Raw genomic sequence first — 20,821 nt, 5'->3', positions numbered from 1 at the left:
ATAAATCTTAAGAAAATGTAACTACAGATGTAATTCATCAGCAGAGTCTGAGAAATTTCTGCAAATCATTTATAGAGGGAATAGTATGTAAATCCCAAGTCGACGGATTTACATACATGATTTATCAGCAGTTTGATAAATGCTGCTGCCTCCAAGCTCTCTGGCTGGGAGAGGATTCATCATAGATTAGCAGTTACAGCAGCGCCAGTGAAGAGGGGAGTGGGGAGTTTAGGGGAGGGGCGGGCGAGGGGGGTTCCCAGCCCCGGGCAAGTCCCCTCAAGGCACCCCCACCTCGGGCCCTTCCTTCAGCTCCTGTGGGTTTCCCAGCTCCCCTCACAACCACGATGGCCAGACAGAGCAAAGGAAAATCCAGGAAGCCCAGTTAAATCTGAATTCAGATGAACAATGAATCATTCATAGTGTACGTATGGCCCATGCAATATCTGGGACATACTTACACTAAAAATGTAATCATTTCTGGAATGCAAAGTTAAACAGGGAGCTGGTATTTTGTCCACCAACAGATTAAATCCCTCCATCCCAGACTTCACTGGGAAGCAATACGAAGCAATGATCTCTTTCCAATGACCGTTCTCCATGGAGGTCTTTTGCGTGTCTTTCCCTGCCTAAAGCAGAAACTGCGGGTTGCTTCCCGATTTCTAGTCTTTACTTCCACTTTAGTAACAGGGTCCCATTGTCCATTGCCCCCCAGCTAAAGGACTATGCTGCCTAGTGTCCCCGTAGTAGGCTTTGGTGATGTGACTCAATTCTAGCCAATGAGGAAGTATAGGATGAAGTATAGGGCAGCCCTGGGAATACTCTCAAAGGCAGTCGTCCTTTCCTCCACCCTCATTCTTGGAAGATAGTTGTGATGACCGGAGCTCTGGCAGTCATATTGGACAGTGAAGACCAGGGTCACATCCTAAGGATGGTGGAGCAGACAGCTGGAAGGAGCCCAGGTCCCTGGCAGCTTGAGTCACCGCATCGTCCCTGGACTCCCACTTTCAGAAACCTTTTACAGGAAAGAAAACTCACCTTCCGTCTTGTTTAACTGCTGCGGTTTGGGGTTTCGGGGTCTGCAGCCAAACTTAACCCCCCCCCCCCTTGAAGGACATCTTGAGCAGCCCCTGTTCTTTTCTGGTCCCTCTCAGGGCAGTCTGGCTTGAAAGTTCCATCGGGCCTCGTGCTGGTCTCCGCTGCCCCAAGCGCCTGGGAGGTCAGGGGCAGAGGGGAGGGCTGCCGGCACCCACCCTCAGCCCCCCCCACCCTCGCCCCGTGTCCGGCTGCATGGGGCTCCGCTACCCCTCCACGCTTCTCAGGGGAAACCCGTCCTCGGGGCTTCCCAACCAGATCAGCCGGGCGTGTCTGCCCCCATCCCCCAAGCCGTGCACCTGACACCACCGTCTCCCCCAGCCCCTCGGCCTGGGGTTTGCTTGGGGGGCGTGACGTGGCGCTGCACAGGCAAAACCCCCTCTCAGAGCAGGGCCCTCCTCACCACCCGGGGCCTTCCGTCGGGATCTCCCCCCTGGCTACCGGGACTTGGGGCTCCGAGCCTCCACTCTCGAGCTCTCTGCCTTCTCCTCCCTGTGGGGAGCCAGCGACCCCGCCTTGCTAACTCAAGACCCGCGGGCCGAGGCCTCAGCTTCACCGTCAGCCAAATGGGATGGCACTCGGGGCTATTGCCGCCCCACTGTGTGCTCGGCTATTGCAGCCCCACTGTGTGCTCGCCATCGGGCAAGCCCGGGTGCTTCTTCCTCCAGGCACCTTGAAGCAGATGCCAGGTGCTGAGACGGCAGTGCCGCGGCGCCAGCTCCCCTCCACCTCTGAGAGCCATCGCAGCCTCCGGCACTCGGGGCCCCGAGGAGGCCGTTTCATCAGAGAAAGTGGCAACTTCCTTCCAGCCCAGGGAGAAGGCTCTGGACCAGAGCTGTGCCCTCCGGAGCCTCTTCAGGCTGACCCCAGGTGCCCTTCCGCCAAGGGACTGGTCGGACCGCCCGGCAGCTACCGACGAAGGAGGCAGCAGACGTTGATTGGAGTCTGGAAAGGTCTCTTTCATTTCCAAGTGCCGCTGCCAGCTGGGGACGGACGAGTCAGCGAGGTTCCTGTCCCTGAAGCCGAGTGACCCGGGAGGCCTCGAGCGAGGTGCGCCCTCTGCGGCCTGCGGGGACATCGTCAGCCACGACCACTTGCTGACCTCCAGGAGAAAAATCACAGCAAAACCCAGCAGCAGCCCCTGAGGGACAGGTCTGCAGTCAGGAATGTCACAGTTTAGCGATTCCCCAGAGCAGCCCCCTGTCTTCCTGCGGCACGGATTTCCTATCCATTTCCAAGTGTCCTCCCCGTCCCCTGCCCTGGTTCTCCTGAGCTCCCCAAAGCCCCCCACTCTGGTCCACCCCAAACCTAAACCAGGCAAAGTGGGTCCTGAAAAGGAAACAACGTCCCCCTCCTACCCAGAGAAGCGGGAGTAGCCGTGGGGCAGGCAACGCCCTCAGGGCTCTGCTGGTGTCTGAGGCCTCCAGCCTCCCCGCCCCTGGCCCTGAGCCTCCCTGCCCATCAGGGCCATCCTCTCCTCCTCTGCCCTGGGCTGCAGAGGCTTGTTATCTCCACGCTGGCCTCACGCCCAGGACCTCACTCACAGCAGGCGCCCAGCAAGCAATCCAGAACGTTCCAGGATCTGTTGCCAGGTGGCATCTGCAAGGCTTACGAGGGCTGGATTCCCTCTCAAGGATGTCGTTCTCTGCTGCTTGTTCTGTCTGACCCTTCCAGACCATGTACTAGTCAGCCAAAGGGGCGCTGATGCAAAACACCAGAAACTGGTTGGCTTTCATAAAGGGTATTTATTTGGGGTAGCAGCTTACAGATTCCAGGCCATAAGGCATAAGTTACTTCCCTCACGAAAGTCTATTGGGAGCAAGATGGCTGCCGACGTCTGTGAGGTTCAGGCTTCCTGGGTTCCTACGTTCCTGGGGCTTGCTTTTCTCTGGCTTCAAGGTTCCTTCCTTCCTGGGGCTGGCTTCTCTTTCCTCTGGGTGCTGATTTCCCAGATCTTCAACATCAAACTCTAACATGAGAAATCCCCAGCTCTGTCCTTTGCCACGCCCACTATCTGTGAGTCCCACCCACCAAGGGGTGGGGACGCAACGCCCTAATCATAACTCAATCACGCCCAGGTGCAGATCAGATTACAAGCGTAATCCAATATTTCTTTTTGAATTCATCAATGATATCAAACTGCCACAGACCACCTTCTGCTTTTCTGTGGGCTCGGGCCTCCGCGTAAGCTCCCACCATTCTCTGCTTCAGGAGCCCTGAGAGAAAGAAAATGAACAGATGGGAGTAAGCACTGAGACCCCTGCCCACAAGAAGGGCCTGGAGGCTCGGGCCAGCGGCAGCCCCCCGTCCTCCTGCCTCCACTCAGCCACCTTCTCTGCGGGGGCTGGACTGGGGGCTGTCGGGTTGCGCCTCAGTGAGGTCTGCCTGGCCCCTGATAGGCAGGGTCTCAGCGTCTTGTTTGCCTTTTCTCGTAAGGCCCCACACTCCCTCTGGGGTGGGCAGGGGCATAGACGTGAATCCATAAAGGAAGCAAGGTGGGCGGGTGCCTGAGGCTGGTCGGCCCAAGCGCCTCGGCCCTTACGCGCCCGCAAGGCAGTGGGTGACGAGTTAGGGGCCAGCCCCCCAGCCTGCAGGTGGACCTGAGGGTGCGCCCCAGGCGGGCAGGGCCACGTGCTGGAGACACACCCAGCAGAGTGCCGGGCCTAGAAGGAATGGCTGGCTCGTCCTCCTGGTCTCCGCTTGGATGCGACCTGCAGGGAGCAGCCAGGGGGTGGGAGGTTGGAGGCCTCAGGCAGGGAAACCTGTTTCTTCAGCCCTTCTGGGTCCCCAAGGCAACTTCCCACGCAAAGTGCGGTCGTGCAAGGAGCTGTTCCCCTGCCCCTGAGGAACCCACACCTTGCCCGGTCATCTCATGTAGGCGGCGCTTGCCCTCCCCGAGCAAAGCCAGACTCTGACTGCACCCTCCTCCTCCGCTGCCTTCTCCCTGGTCCTGCCTGCTGCCTTTCTCCCCTGTGGTGTTTTTGGTTTTTTTTAAGACAAGGCTTTTTAAAATTATTATTTTTTAAAGATTTGTTTTATTTATTAATTTCTCCCCACCCCCTCCTTGTTTGGACTTGCTGGGTCTTTAGGAGACACTGGGAACTGAACCCAGGACCTCCAATGTGGGAGGGAAGTGCCGAATCACTTAAGCCACATCCATTCCTTTCCTTGTTGAGTCTCTCATTATGTTTTTTCTCCTTGTGTACCTTGTCACATCATCGTGTTGCATCAGCTTGCTGCACCTGCCCATTGTGTCAGCTTGCTGCCTTGCTCGTTTTCTTTAGGAGGCACCAGGAACCTCTGCTCCCTGTTTTTTTGTTGTGTCTCTCGTTATGTTTTCCTTCTCATGTCTCTTTTTGCATCATCTTGTGGTGTGAGCTTGCTGCTCCTGCCCATCGCACCTGCTCGCTGTCTTCTTTAGGAGACACCAGGAACTGAACCATGCACCTCCCATGTGATAGGCAGGAGCTCAGTTGCCTGAGCCACATCCGCTTCCTCGCCCCTGCATTTTGGCAGCATCTTCCTCCCTCGCCTCCCTGAGTCTCCCGTCACCACTCCGGACCCCAACTGTTCTCCGGACCCCAACCAGGGCAACACTTGGAAATGGGGATCTGAGCACGTCGCAATGCAGCCCAAACGCTTTCAGAGGCTTCTCATCCCAGGTAGAACAGAATGCAGAGTCCTTCTCTCCAGGCCCTGTGCTGTGCTCCCAGACACCCCCCCCCCCAGCCTCACTGCCCACTCCCTCCCCACCACCCACTCTGCTTCTCCACCTGGAGCCCCTGGGGCCTGTGCACCTGCTGTGCCCTTTGTCTGCCCTGCTTTCCCCCCCACACAGTCACCAGGCTCTCTCCTTGCTTTATTCCATTCCTGCTCAAATGCCACCTTCTCCAGGCAGTCTTCCTTGATTACTCCTTTAAAAGGGCACCATGCCCACCCGACTTGTCCCTCTGCACCCCCTTACCTCATCTTGCCTTTCTTTAGAACGCACCCCTCCCCACCTGGCATCACGTTGCTCTGCGGAGGGCTTGTGTATTTGTTTCTTGTCCATCTCTTCTATTTAAAGGCACGCCCTGTGAGGCAGGGACCGTGTCTGTCTAGGTCAGCACTAGTTCACTGTCTAGTACCAACTGCCCAGCGTGGGGTAGCGTGTGACCGGAATTTGTTGACTAAATGAACTCCCGCTCTATGGTGAGACTTGGAGGGATGGAGAAACTCCGTCAGAAGCGGGGGGTGTAGACGGTGGCTCTGCCCGGTGCCCGGGCTCCTGTCTTTTCCGAGTCAACACAGCGGGGGCAGCGCAGCGCGACCCTGGAGCTGTATCCACGTGCCGTGGGCTCTCGACGCACCGCTCGGAGAACGCCCTCTCGTGGGCTTATTTCATTTGGCAAGAGGTGATGAATCGTGCGCCTCGTACCAGCAGCCCCGGGTGAGAGCGGCCTCTGCTCCTGTGAGAGCCCCCGCGGTTCTGCAAATCAGATGAGCACTGAGTAAATATTCCACGATGCTCCCCTCTGGGGCTCCCTTCCTGGCCCACTGTCATTAAATATAATCTTGCAGCTGAAATCCACACTCAGCTGAGCCTTGTGTGGGAGAGGGGTTTCCAGTCTACTCAATTAACATAAAAAAAACCAAAACCCTTAACAGCAGAGGAAGAAAAAAAGGAGAGCCCACGCCAGTGCTTCTAGAAAGCTCTTCAGGACACTTTTGAATTTTCCCAAAGGCCCACCTGGGCTCCTTTTCATAGGAGAGCTAAGTGGGGCCAAGAAGGAGAAGCCGGCTGCTCGTTGGCTGCTTGCCAGGCTTGCACCTGCTTGTGGCTCCGCCCCCGGCTGGCCCCACCCCTTTGAAAGCCTCACACGGAGAGGTCCCCGGGCATGTCCCCTGCTGTGCGTGTCCAACGAAGCACCCTGGAGTGGGCACTGGGCTGTGTGGAATGACTGGGGGGGGGGGGTCTCAGCTACCTAAGAGTGCCTTCTGGAACTTTTGTGACTACTAACAGAAGAAATTGTATCATTGACGGGGAGAAAGTAGCCACAGTAGTAGCTGAGGGCAGGGAGTGGGAAGAAGAGATGTGATGTGGGGGCATTTTCAGGACTTGGAGTTGTCCTGAATGATATTGCAGTGACAGATGCTGGACATTATATATCCTGCCATAACCCACTGAATGGACTGGGGGGGAGTGTGGACTACAGAGTAAACTATTATCCACGTGGTGCAGCAGTGCCCCAAAATGTGTTCGCCGAGTGCGATGAGTGTGCCACGGTAATGGGGGAGGTTGTTGGTGTGGGAGGAGTGGGGTGGGGGTATGGGGGTGTATACGGGAACCTCTTATGTTTTTTATAATGTAACCTTTTTTGTGATGTATGTATCTTCCAAAAACTACAATTTACAAAAATGATTGGGGTGGGGGAGTGGGGTGTGGGGTATATGGGAACCTCTTAGGTTTTTTTAATGTGATGTTCTGGGAACCCGCTTTCTGGGAATTGGCCTCCTCCAGAGCCCTCTGCCCTGCAGACCCCACCTGCCTCTGCAGCCCCCAGCTCCAGGCTCTGGCTCCTTTCCTCGGGGGCACAGCCCTGCACCTCCCTTGCCCCTGCCTGAGACCCGCTGCTCGGTGGAAACGCCCCATTTCGTGATCGCTGGAGGAAGCGTGGCCAATGTCCTTTCTCCGTGACAGCCGGGTCTGAGGTTTGGGTACCTCCTTCCACCAGCTGGCCCCTGGGACATCCTGCCTGCAAGCCCATGGGGTTCCCAGGAGGAGTTTCCCAGCGCCTCTCCAGGAGGCTGAACGCTCGACTGCGCAGAGGCGCCTGGTGGCTCCCGGCGCCCTGGACCAAGAGCCCCCATCAGTAGGTCTGCTGAGGGTCTGCAGGGGGTGAGGCCTCCTTCTCCACGCCGCCCAGCCCACCTCTGGCTAAAGGGGCAAGGGACAGGAAGAAAGTCAGAAAAACAAAGATCCTGCTCCACGCCGGGCAGGTCTCCTCCTAGAATCGCCAAGCGGCGCCCACGCTGTGCGGCTGAGCCCAGCAGGGCCGGGCCGGGTTGGAACACGGTGAGGAGTGCTGGAGCCAGCAGCCCTCCCAGCGGCGAGGCTCCCTGCGGCCGTGGCGGCTTGCACTGCCCACTCAGGCTTGGAAGCCGAGCAGCGGCTGACAGCCTGGTGTCCCAAGGTCACCAGGACTCCAGCGGGGACTTTGGGATGTCAGAGTTTTCCATAGAAACCAGCATGGTCAAGATAAATGGTTTTTTAAACTATGACTACTAAGTTTTACCGTTTCACTGAGTGGCTACTTGTGCTACTTGCTTTATACTTGTGACATTGACACTCATCATCTCCTTTCTTCAGATGAGGAAATTGAGGCTCAGAGAGGTACAGCAACCTACCCACAGTCACACAGCTGGTATGCAGTAGTACAGAGAGATTTGCCCTCTTCTCCATCACACTGAGTTGCTTTCTGTGTTCAAAGCATAAACTTGAAATGGTTTTTAGGTATGAGTAGGCACTTAGTGAGGGGGAGAAAAACACAGCATTTGGCAAACACCTTTGATGGCACTAAGGGGGTGTATTTCACTGATCCTTTGGTGTCCTTTTTCTTTCACATTCTAGCATCTCTGAGATTTGGATTCATCTTACACTGAAGCTGTGTCTTAGTTAAACCACTCTTTCTTAGTGATGCTTAAAATAAGTTTGCCTTACAGTCTATGGCCAGGGTGGCAAGCTTTTTCTGGAAGGGTTAAATATTTTAGACTCTTTGGGCCATAGGGCTGCTGTCACAACTCCTCAACTTGTCCTGTGCAGTCACAGGCACTGTGTCAATGAATGGGCATAGCTGTGTGCCAAGAAAACTTTATGCACAAACCAGGAAAAGGACCGAATCTACCCGGGGCCCTAGTGTGTTAACTCCTCATGTATGGCATCTCATCAGGGAAGCGGACTTGGCCCAGTGGTTAGGGCGTCCGTCTACCACATGGGAGGTCCACGGTTCAAACCCCGGCCCTCCTTGACCTGTGTGGAGCTGACCCATGTGCAGTGCTGATGCGCGCTAGGAGTGCCCTGCCATGCAGGGGTGTCCCTGCGTAGGGGAGCCCCACGCGCAAGGAGTGCGCCCCGTAAGGAGAGCCGCCCAGCGGGAAAGGAAGTGCAGCCTGCCCAGGAATGGCGCCGCACACACGGAGAGCTGACACAGCAAGATGACGCAACAAAAAGAAACACAGATTCCCGTACCGCTGACAACAGAAGCGGATAAAGAAGATGCAGCAAATAGACACAGAGAACAGACAACTGGGGGGGGGGGGGGAAGGGGAGAGAAATAAATAAATCTTAAAAAAAATCACAATTGCCTCTCATCCAAGCGTCGTTTGGATGCTCTTGTTACATGTAGGTTTCAAAAACCAAAACCAAAAACAGGTTCAGAGAGGTTAAGGAACCTGCCTTAGGACACTCAGCGGTGAGCGGCAGAGTGGAAACTGGACGCAGGCTGCCACCAGCTGGCCCGAGCCCTGCCCGCAGGGCCTCAGCAATGCCGGGCTCTCTCCTGGGGTCTCCCGGGCGTGCTCTCGTTAACGGCATCTGCTCCTGTCTGGCACCTCCTGCTGTCGACTTCAATTGGGTCTCAGCCTCTGAAAGAACAGCCCCTCTCCTCCTTTTCGGGTTAAGAACTGTGGATGGAGAACTGAAAATAAAAGAGCCGGCTGCCTGTGTGGGGACTGGGCAAGCAGCAACCGCAGCCCATCAGTTGCACGCTGGGGTGAGAGGTACCGCCCGGCCCTGGACTTGCGCTGGCTCCCGCTTTCCCTGGAGCAGGCCTGGCGCCGGGCTGAAGATCTCACAGAGCGCCAGTATCGGCCCTGCCCTGGGGATGACTTGGGGCTTTTGGAAAACAGACCCAGAAGGACAGCGTTTGTCTCTGGCACGGGTAGACTCGTGTGCACGGCCCAGGGAGTGGGAGAGGAGGGGGACGGGAGAAAATCCTGTTTCAGAGGATTTCATTTGCTTCTGGCTCTTCGAGGCTCAGCAGAAGGTCCGCTAGGCATATGGGGCTTGGGCTTTGGAGACTCGACAGCCTGGGTTCAAGTCCCAGCTTTGCCACTTGCTAGCTGTGTGACCCTGGACAAGTCACTGTACCCTCCTGTGTCAGTTTTCCACTTTTGGGTCTCACTTTCATGAAACTGTGGCATAAAACTGGAGGAAAATGCAAGCAATTAAGAAAATGACCTTGTACGTGGTTATGAAATCCTGGGCAACCTGGGCTGGCCAATGCCAAGTTGAAGTGCACAGAGTTTGGGTTGCACAGACCTGGCTTTGAACGCTGGGCCCTTTCCAGCCGGCCGAGCTCGGACAAGTGCCCTGGCTTCTCAGACTGAAAAGAGGGGAGAACAGTGGTCCTTGCCTGTCAGTGGTCAGGAGGATTCGGGGCGCTCCCCCCGTGGGAGGGGCCTCCCACGAGCCCCCCGTGCTCGCCAGCGCTCAGGATCGCTCTCTTATGATTCGTGCCTAGCCTGGTTATGATTTAACAGGAAATGTCCCAAAGCAGAGGCCCAGCGGCAAGTCACTGCTTCCTAAATGAGCCTCGTCCTTGTCACCACTGTCGTGACCTCTGTTGGTCCATGGCAGCACGGGGTCGTGGCCAGACCCTCCGTGCGGATCTAAGTTGGGGAGCAGCTGCAGAAGCTCAAGCATGCATCCGTCCAGCGGAGGAAGGTTCCAGCAGGCAGGGCCGGACCCGGAGCTGGCGCCAGGGCAGCTGGAATTCACGCTCAGCCCTGCTTTCCCGGGCGCAGCTCCTATCCCCCACCCCCGTCGCCCCTCATCAGCTCCTCTAATGTCTTCGGGGCCTCCTTCCTCGGCCTGGCCTCTCCCCAGTTGCCTCTTTCCCACCCACACGCCTGGCCCTTGATGGCTGAAGGGGGTGCAAGCAGGACACTGCCCGGGGGGCTGGGCCTCTGCGTGGGATCAGGAGGCTGCAGCCTGGAGGACAGGCTGGTGTAACGGGCAGGGTCAGGAGCCCCCGCAGGGCCACCAGCCCTGGAAGCCCCCCACCAGCTGCTCTGGCCCCAAAGAAAACGTGACTGCGCTGGGACCTCACACCTCCCCACCGCTCCCTGGAAAGTGCCCCCCCCCCACAGCCCCGAGGCCCGTCCAGCTCGAGCCTCCCGACTCCTCCCTCATCAGCCTGTCCCTGGTTCTGCCCTCGCTCTCCTTTCCTGTGCCCCAGGCGGTGCCCGGCCTTGCCCTCCCTCTGCTGGGACCACCGAGGCAGGAGAGCCCATGGTGAGAGGGGCCGCGGGAGCCAAGTTTGAATCCTGCCGCTTCGTGGCTGTTTCACGCTGGACCAGCTCCTTGCCTGCTGGGATCCTGGGCTTTTCTCTCTGTAACTTACGAGTGCTAGACACACTTACCCCGGGGGGTCATGGGGCCGAAAGGGGTGTGATGTGTGTAGAGGGCTTGGAATATTGTTGGTACACAGTAAGTGCTCAATAAATGCAGGTTGTTGTTGATGTTATCCCCACTTGTGTCTGCAGAGTCCAGCGCAGGTGGCCCCAGGACAGTGTGCACCGTGACCTTGATCAGTAACTGTGTGCTTGGAGCACCTTCAGCTGTGGGCGGGGTCTTGTGGACCTGACTGCTGGGGCCCAGGAGAGGGGCCCGGGTTGCTGCAAGTCTCTGGTTAATTCCAGAGTTCTGAAAAAGCTGCCTCTGGCATTTTCGCGGGTCTTCGCACTGCCTCTGGAATAGGGCGTTTTCGGAGGGACTTCCTGGGCCATTTTTGCTGACGTCGCTGTGGCTTCTTTTTGTTTATGGCGAATGAATCTGGGTTTCCACGTGTGCTGTGATATTGCATTTCCCTTTCAAACAAATTTATTTACGTAATAAAAAGCAGTTGTTTTTAAGAAATATCTTCAGTATAGGGTAGTGTAGGTGATATAAGTGTATGGCAGAAATCACGTGGGAAGTACCTAGATGATTCACGTTTGAGAAGCATGACCAGGGAACTCTGTATCACAACTGTGGTCTCTGGAATGCAAGATAATGATGAAAAAAGCTAAATGCATTGAATAAAAACCAAAAAGAGAGCTATTGGGTCTATGTCGTACCAGGTACAGCTGGCTGTTAGTCGTTTTTCTCTATTTCAAAAGGTAAGAATAACAGGAAGCAATGATACAAACAAAGATAGAGACATCCGGTGTGAGCTGGCCAAAGGAAAAGCCCCTCAGAGGGGGAGAGAGGAGGGAAAACGTTGGAAGGTCCCAATCAAAAACCTCTGGGGCTGTCAAAGCCGTGGACAAGACGGTGAGACGGCTCGGCTTCCCAGGAGCGGCCACGGCCACCCGGCAGCGGACACCGGGCCTCTGCGTGGCCCCGGAGCTCGCTGAGGACTGGCTCCGTCCCCCGGACGCTGCTTCGCGATGCAGGCGCCAGGCTTTGTGCTGAGTCCGCGTGGGACACGGGGACGAGTGCGGAGTCTCAGCCCCTCCTGAGCCTTTCCTGGGAAGCTAAACGGGAGGCCACGGGCGGGAGGCCTGTGCGGGTGGAGGGAGGGTGGCCAGCACGTACTCTGCCGCTTGCCCAGGGTCTCAGGGCTGGTGACCCTTGCCCGTTTTCTCCCTTTTCTCTTCTGGAAAAAGGGCTTGGTCCTCCACTGACCTGTGAGTGTCCAGCAAAAGGCCTTCAGGAGAGTCCTCTTTGGGGGAGGCGCCGTGGCGGCGCTGCCTGCTCTGCACTGCGTCCCGCTGCCTGGCGCAGCACCTGGCCCACGGCCGGCACCCCAGCAGGTCAGGAGGCAGGCTGCTTGGCCTCCCCTGCTCTCCAGCCCACGGCCTGGCACCCCGAAACCCTCCTTCTGAGCAGTGGGCATGCGTATGCACAATGGTGCCAGGCCCAGGATGCAGACCTACCTGCTAGTTCAGCTCGTCCTCAGCCAGCTGTGGAGCTCCGGGGCTCACCCCTGGGAACGCGGCCCACTCTGAGGCCTGGAGGGCCGGTGACCTTGGGACCTCAGCGGGGGAGACTGACTTGGAGTATCTGAGCAGGAAGCTTCCTCCCCCTCTATTTCCAGTTGCAGGCACCTGGTGAGGCTGGCGTCCCTGGGGAGCCCGGCCTGCAGGAGGCCGCCTCGCCGGGCTTTCGAGATGAAGGCACAGGCTCTTGATGTATTATTCAGGCCAGGTACAGATCAATGCCAGACGGGCCAGCCGCCCTCCGCTGGGTCCCCCCGCCGGGGCTCTGCCGCTCCCGGGGCCAGGGCTGCAATCTGAAGAGAGAGCCTTTGTCTGGCTGCAGCATGAGCACTTGGCACCAGCCGTCACGAGGAGACACTCGTTCCACTTTGATCGCTTCATTTCCAGTTTCCAGGCTGGTGGAATCACTTCTTGTTCCTTTAGCCTTGATGGGGGCGGGGGTGGCAGGGAAAAGCCAGCTCGTCTCCCACCCGAGGCAAGGGAGTGTCTGGTTTTGTCTCCTCACCTCAAGCGAGTTGTGCTCAAAATGGAAACACCTTGGGAAAAATCAGACAGGAGCAGTAGACTGGCCTGAGGCCTCCTGCGTGCGTGCAAGGCGCTGGGGCGCTGGGCGGGGAAGCGGGAGCCGGGGCGCTGGGCTCCTGTCCTCTCTGCTGCCGCTGAGCTCGGGGGCCTTTGGGCACGTTGCTCAGCTCTGCTTTTTAGGTGTGGAGACTGAGGCACGAGGCGGGATCGCCAGCCCTGCCGTGCCCACCTCATGGGGGGAGCGAGCTGGGAAGATCTAGCAGGAACTTTGGCAGAGTGTTCTGGAGCCAGGCTGGCCTGGCTCGGATCCCAGGTCTGTGTTTAGCAGCCGGATGACTTTGGGAAGGTGATTTCCCCTCTGGGTCCGTTTCCTCATCTCTAAAATGAGGACAATAATTGTTCGTCACTCCTGGTGTTAGAAAGAAACCTGCACCTGTAACGAAACAAAAGCTCACCCGGTTGTGGGGGAAAAAAGAATTATATTAACGATCTTGCAAGAATGGGCGCTGGACCTGGATAAAGTGGCCACGGCGCCAAACAACAAGAAACTGATATTTATACCCTCAACCTAAAACGTGGGTCCCTCCCCTGTTCCCCATAGATTGGGAACTTCAGGGGTCACAGCCTATCTGAGAGAGCTAACTGTCTTAAGGGGTTCCTGCTCTGATTCCAGGCTCCCGTGTTCCCTACACTCCCGCGGGCTGGGTGGGCTCAGCGGCACTTTTACCGCTGGCACGCTTTTCAAATTTGGTGCTGCTTTCACTACTGGCCCCACCCCCAGCATTGGCTCTCCCAGCTCTGGCTCCGCCCCCGGCATGCACCATTGGCTCTCTCCACTCTGGTCCCTCCCCCAGCACTCACCATTGGCTCTCCCAGCTCTGGCCCCGCCCCTGGCATGCACCATTGGCTCTCTCCACTCTGGCCCCGCCCCCAGCACATACCATTGGCCCACCCTCATTTCTGTGCCACTTTTCAAAAACTTGGTGCCCAAAGCTGCTAGAGCCCCTACCCTCCGTCCTCCAACAGCAGCGCCGCCTCTGGTTGCCCCTTTGTGAAAATTAAACTCAACCGTTTCCCACAGTGGGGTGGAGGAGGAACGGTGCCTGGCATGTAGTATGTGCTTACTAAACACTAGCCTCTATGATGAATCATGGTACTATGACTACTTATCCCTCTATTAAAAATATCGACAGCCGATGTGCTCACAGCAGTGCACTTGACTGTGCTGCCCTCGTGCTTGAATTTCAGCTTCACAGCAACCCTGCAGGGGACCCCGGATCACCTGCCCAGGAAAGTGAGCCTCAGGAGGATGAGGTGGTGGCGCTGGGCCTGAAGGCCCTGCCACTCGGGCCGCAGATGTCGAAAGCGTCCCTGGAGCAGCCGGCTCAGGGGAGGCAGGCTGGGCTGGGCTCTGCGTCACGTAGGAGCGGAGGCAGGGGCTGACGCAGCCCAGCTCCTTAGTGGAGGCTCAAGGACCCCGGGCCCTTCTGCTCTGTCTACCCAGAAATGGCCTCCCTGGGGACTTGCCAGAGCTGGTCCTGCTCCTCCGCGCCAGGGCCCGCTGCTCTTTCTCACCGTGCGCTCCGCCTCTCTAGAGCCAGCGTGTCCTTGGAGATGCTCTTGACTGTGTCTGTGTTTAGCTTCTATCCTCTATCTCCCTCCACCCCCTCGCCCATGAGAATAGGGATGGCGAATAAAAACGCTGTCGCTTCAGGACATAGAAGCATCTTTGGCACGTAGTAGGTGCTTACTAAATCACTTCAGCAGCTGCCCGACTCAGTCGCTGGTAACCTCTGTGAGCTGCAGTGGGAGGAAAGGGGGAGGAGTGGAGCCAGGAAGGCTTCCTGGAGGAAAGGAGAAGCCCCTTGTCTGTCCTCCAGACCCGCTCTCCTCACTGCCCCATCCTGCCTCCTGCCCCAGAGGGGGCTGGCCTGTGCGGACCACCGCAGCGGGCTTTCTTGAGTCCGTTGTACCTCCAGGTGGGTTTGGCTGCTGGGTGTGGGGCTGGGGGCCAGGCAAGAAAGGAAGGGAGGGAGGAGAGGCGGGGCTGTCTCCAGGCTCCACCTGCAGGGTCGCCCTTGACCGCCTCGGCTCCGCTCCAGGTGACACCCCACCCCCACGACCCTGTCTCCAGGTTCTGGTAAAGGTTCCCGCCCTCCCCCTTCCCCCTGAGGGCCGTGACCACTCCCCGAGGGTTCTCAGGGCCCTCTGTAAATAGTCCCTGCGTTAGGGTCCTAGGGACCGCAAACAGGGTGACTTTAAAGAAGAGAAACAGCTCTGGAGGCTGCACGTGCCAACTCCAGGTGTCAGCAGGGCGGCTTCCTGCCGGAGGCTTGGGGGAGAATCGTCCAGGCCCCCCTCCTAGCTCATCTCGAGCCTTAACTAACCACATCTGCCAAGACCCTGTTTCCAAACCAGGGCACATTCAGAGGCTCCAGGAGACATGACTTTTGGGGGACATTATCCAACCCCGTAAGTCCCTTTATTGCACTTTCTTCCGATTGTCCCAAGTCGAGGGTGCTGTTTGTTGATGGGACTGAAACGGCACTGAAACGATGAGTTGGCTGGGAAATACGCCCTCAACAGAGAAGGCACGGGCATGGCGCTGGGGCGGGAAAACCGTGCCTCTCCTTTGGGAACTGGCCCTTTGCGTAGGGTCTGCCTCCCCTCTGGGGGTGTAAACTCCACAAGGAAGGCCCCACATCTGTCCCCAGGGCCTGGCACATAGCAGGTGCAACAGATGTTTATAATCAGCACTCCAAATTATGGGACACACGACATTGGGCAGGGATGAGGGGAAATAACTTGTGCTCACTGAACGAGAAAGGTTCCTTGCCAGTCCTCTCGAATCTTTCCAGTGACCCGAGGAGAAAGTCTTGGTTCGCCTTGGCACGCAATTCGTACTTGCTTTCCACTTACTAATCTTCTCCTTTAGCAAAGAGCGAGCAGACTTCTGGGGGAAGCGCTTTCTGCAAGTCCCTTGTTGCTAGGATCCAAGAGCACGTTTGGTTTACATGGCACTTATTGCATTTCTTTTCGTATTTACTTCAATTTATTACAAGTGACATTCTTACGGTGCTCATGTCAAGTTTCTTTTAAAAATAAATTTGCTGCCGCTTTATTGTAATACCCAAACTGGGAAGAACCCAGAGGTCCTTCAAAGGGTGCGCGGATGCCCATACCATTGGGCACTTCTCATCAACAAAAAAAGAACCTGCTATCAAATACCACAGCAGCCTGGAATAATCTCCAGAGTCAGGGTGAGTGAAGAAAGCAGATCTCAAAAGGTTGCAGGTGTAAGGGAACCTTCTTGGAATGACACAATTATAGATGGAGAACAGACGAGTGGTGCCCGGGGGTTGGAGGTGGGTGGGAGGCAACTGGGTGTTTCTTATCGTGACAGTGGAGGTGGACACAAACCCCCATCTGTGATAAAACTGCAGAGACCTGAATGCACACCCGCCAGTGAGTACCGGTCACACTGGGAACTCTGACTCTGGGCCGTAGATTGTAGAAACGCCGGTTTCCTGCGTGAGACTGAACTGTAGTTTTGCAAGGTGGTCCTTGGGGGGAATGGGTGAGGCTGCACAGGAGCTCTCTGTGTTACTCATTTTCAACTGCATGCTGATCACAATGATCTTAACGTGAAAGTTTAATTCAAAATAAATTTATGTAGGTGAAAAAAAGTGAGTCAATTTACATAAAAATATTAAATAGCCGTATAGGTCAAAAGCTGGCAGGCATTTTCTGTAAAGGGTCAGATAGCAAATATTTTGGGCTTTTAAAGTCGTAACGCCTCTGCTGTGACTACTGTAATGTAAATGTTATGAGATTTATTCTAGAAATCTACTCATGCAATTGTGGGGATGGGTAAGTCTGGATTCTGTAGGGTGGGCCTCGAGCCGGGAACTCCAGCGGTGGTTTTGATGACTTCTCCAGGAGAAAGGGGGAAATTCGTTCTCCTGACTGCTGAAAACATCAGTTCGCCCGTTAATGCCTTCAACTGATCGGAGGACTCTTCTCTCGTTGTTGAAGGCCGTCTCCTTAGTTGCTTGCAGATGTCATCTGTCCCAGATGCACCCAGCTGATGATTAAACCCACAAAGTGGCCTCACCCTAACCATCAGCCAGTGCCTGCCTGGCCACACACTGGACACCATCACCCGGCCAAGATGACACATGAGCTAACCATCACACTGCTGTGAACATTTGTGTTCAGGCTTCCGCGTAAGCGTAGGTCTTCAATTCTTTGGGAAAATGCCCAGGAGAGCAATTGCTGCATCATATGATGGTCGCAGGTTTAGGTTTCTTAAGGAACTGCCAAACTGCTCCCCGGCCCAGCTCTACATTCTCACGAGCAATGTATGAACAACACAGTTTCCCCACATCCTCAGCAGCACGTGGGGTTGTCGCTATTTTTAGCTGTTCTGATACATGCGTGATGGTATCTTATTGTGGATTTAATGTGCATTTCCCTAATGGCTACTGGCGTTAAACATTGTTTCACGTGCTTCTCTGCCACACGTATTCTTCAGTGAAATGTCTGTTCATCTTTTCCTCGTGTTCCAGTTGGATTTTTTAACCATTGAGTTTTGAGAGTTCTTTATATTTTCTAGATGTGAGTTCTTTGTCAGACATGTGGTTTATAAATACCTTCTCCTGTTGTAGACCAGCGATATCGACCAGACTCAGACTCTGAATAAAGTTCCAACTGAGAGCTTTAGCCACGCGGTGACTGCCTCGTCCTGCGAAGAGGAGAGAGGAGGCCTGGGTTGCGGGGGAAGTTTGCTTATATAGGCTTTTAGGTTCGGGGGTTGGGGCAATAGCTCAGCAAGTACAGAAGCAGGTGTTTGCGGTTAATTAAGTGCTGGGGATTCTATCAGGGGAGACGCTTGTTCTTTACAAGGGTCTGGGTCAGGTTGGTTTTCTGGCAGGGGCTGACGACACTTTCTACAGGAGGAGGCTTGAGATAAGGTTTTACAGTCGGGCAAGCTTCTTACAGAAGCGAGATGTATGCGGTTAGGGGGCTGTGGAATTTTCCTCTTGGGTGGGGGTGGTCGCAGGCTCCTACTTCTCCACACTCCCAGCCCGTAGTTTGTCTTTTTTTTCATCCACTTAACGTGGTCTTTTGCAGAGCAAAACTTTTAAATTTTGATGAAGTTCCACTTATCAGTTTTTCTTTTAGTGGATCCTGCTTTTGGTGTTAGGTCTAAGAACTCTGCTTAGCCCTAGATCCCAATGTTTATCTCCTATACTTTTTCTAAAAATTATATCATTGCGCATCTCATATTTAAATCTGTGATCTATTTTCAATTAATTTTTGCTTCTTAGGTGGTAAGCCTTAGATCAAGGCTCACATTTGCCTATGCATGTCCAGTTGTGCCACCTTTCGTACTTTCCTCCTCTGAATTGCTTTGCTCCTTTGTTAAAAATCAGTTGAGCATGATTTTGTGGGTCTATTTTTGGGTTCTCTAATCTGTTCCATTCATCTATGTATCTATTCTTCTGCCAATAACAGCTATGTGATAAATCTTGAAATAGGGTAAACTAATTCTTTCTTCTTTCTTCTTTCTTCTACTTTTTTGTTGAAAAATTTTAAGTTCTTCTAGCCCATTTGCCTTTCTATATAAATTTTAGAATGATTTTTCTCTATCTACAAACATCTTGCTGGAGTTTGATACAAATTAGAGTAAACCTGTATGTCAGTTTGGGGAGAACTGACATTTTTACAATATCTTCCAACCCATAACCATGGTAAGTCTCTCCATTTGTTTATATTCTCTTTGATTTCTTCCATCAGTGTTATGTAGTTTTCAGATACAAGTTTCATACATGTTTTGTTAGATTTACACTTAAGTGTATCATTTTTTGGAGAAATTTTAAGTGGCATTTTACTTTTAATGTCAGTGTCCATGTATTCATTGCTAGTCTATTTAAGACAGCTGATTTTTGTATATTTATCTTGTATACTGTGACCTTGAACTCACTGGTCAGTTTTAGGAGTATTTTTGTAGATCACTTGGAATTTTCTATATAGATAATTGTGTTATCTGCAAATAGGGATAGTTTTATTTCTTTCTTTCTGGTCCGTATGCCTTTTATTTCCTTTTCTTGCTGTATTGCACTGGCTAAAACATCCACGTTATGTTGAGTAAGAGTGGAGGAAACTGACACTCTTGCCTTGTTCTTGATCTTAAGGGAAAAGCATTGAGTCTTTCATCATTAGGTATAATGTTAGTTTTGAGGTTTTGAAGATGCTTTTTAGCAAGTTGAGGAAGTTTTTCTCTGTTCCTGTCTTTTCTGTTATTTTATCATGAATGGGTGTTGAATTTTGACAAAGGCTTTTTCTGCCTTAATTGCTATGATCATGTAGTTTTTCTTCTTTAGCCTGTTAATAGTGAATTACATTGATTGATTTTTGAATATCGAACCTGCTTGGCATCCTTGGAATAAACTCCACCATTGACCAATGGAGCAGGCGAGTCTTCTCACTATTGCCATCAGTGAACCCAGTAAACGCACCCTGGGACGGCTCAATCGGAAGAGATCTTGGGCATGCTGTGTGACCTCAGACTAGGCTCCGCCCTCTCTGAGCCACTGCTCCTCACCTTCCTGAACTTCATTTGTCTCCCGTAAAATGGGAGCTCTAACTGTCCTTTCTGAAGGGCCACGGAGAACCAAACAGATGCTCTGTAAACTGGCTGGCCTAAGACCCTGTTGTTTTTATGTGTCACCTGGCCAATATTCCCCACCAGACACAGTGCCATTACCAATTTTCCCTCGTCCTCACTCGGGTCATTTTCCCACATGGAGCACAGCTCCCTCTGCCCCTCAAGGTCCACAGGCCAGCGAGAGCACTTCACGCCAGCAGGTGCCCCCTCCCCACCTCCTCCCTGCATCCCCCCTCCCAAGTCTGCCTGATGAATGTTGCAATAAGCCACCGAGGGCGGAAGCTGCCGCCCGGCCCGCTGCAGGGACTGATCCCGCATCTGCCTTTTGCCGATGCTTCTTCGTTGCTGCCTGTGGGCTTCATAAGTCCCCGAGGGTTGGAAAAATAAATGACACACGCTGCGTTGTCCCTGGCACTCCAGCTCGAGCAAATATTCCCACGCGAATCTGTGGCGAGGCCACCCCTGGGGACCGGGGTGTGAGGCGCTCACTCACCCCAGGTGCAGGGGGCGCAGCCGGGCTGGCGCTGGCGCTCTGGGGGGCACCGCAGCCCCCGCCTTGGCTCTGCACGGCCTGCCCGCGCTGGGAAGGACCGCGGCTTCCTGTGGCCCGCGTGGCCACCCCAGGCTTAAAACACATCCCTCGCGCCGCAGTTTCCTAGAAGAAACACCAAACCCCTTGCTTGTCCCCGTGGGCCCCACGTGGCCCCCACCGCCTTCCCCAGCATCACCGCACACGCCTCGGGGTCCCCTGGGCTCCCGCAAATCCAGCCTTGCCTGGAGGCCCAAGCACTGCCTGCGGAGCCCCTACCCGCCCCTCCCACCTCGCAGGCTCAGCTCCCCACATCCCGCCCGATGTCACCCGGGACCCATTCCTGGCCCCTGGCCAGGCCCCATCTCCCTAGATGCCCCCTCACGGTGTGGGCAGTTTGTCCTGGAGGCAGTCGTCGCATTTGCAATATTTAACAGAATCCCTTGATTCCTGCACTGAGGTCCATCTTCCCAGCTAGACCCAGAGCGCTAAAGAGATGCTGAGATGGATTTGGGGCCCAGCCTGTTCCCGTGATTAATGCCTGTCACAGGAGGAATTGGGGCGCAGCCCTGGAGAAGAAGTCGGGCTGCAGGGCCCGCCAGGCCTCCGCCAGCGCAGCCGGGAGTCCAGGGCGGCGCTGCCCAGCGTGGAGCCGAAACGACCAGGCTTTCATGCCCCGGCCTCTGGGGCAGCCTGGGAAGGGGCCGCCTCAGGAAGGAAGCGCTGCAGGGGGACAGCCCACCCTTCCTTGAAGGGGAGCCTGGGGGCTCAGCTCCCCCTGCCACACTCAAGCATCCCGTGGCTCAGCCCGTGCCCCCCTGTGTCAGCCTGGAGCCGCAGCCTCCAGAGGGCGTGCGTTCTGATCTTGCGCAGGCTCGGCCTTCAGCTCCGGGACTGAGAGCCCACCACGTCCAGCTCCCCCAGCCCGGCTCCCGCTTGCCGCAGAGGTGACACCAGCAGGTTTGGTGAAAAGCGCGGGCACGCTTTTCTTTTTCAAACCCACGCGCTGCTACGCCTGCTTTGTCTTCAGCCCCCACCCAGAA

Source organism: Dasypus novemcinctus, chromosome 24 (genome assembly GCF_030445035.2).
Source record: "Dasypus novemcinctus isolate mDasNov1 chromosome 24, mDasNov1.1.hap2, whole genome shotgun sequence".
Lineage (NCBI taxonomy): Eukaryota > Metazoa > Chordata > Mammalia > Cingulata > Dasypodidae > Dasypus > Dasypus novemcinctus.
This window is presented reverse-complemented; position numbering follows the sequence as displayed.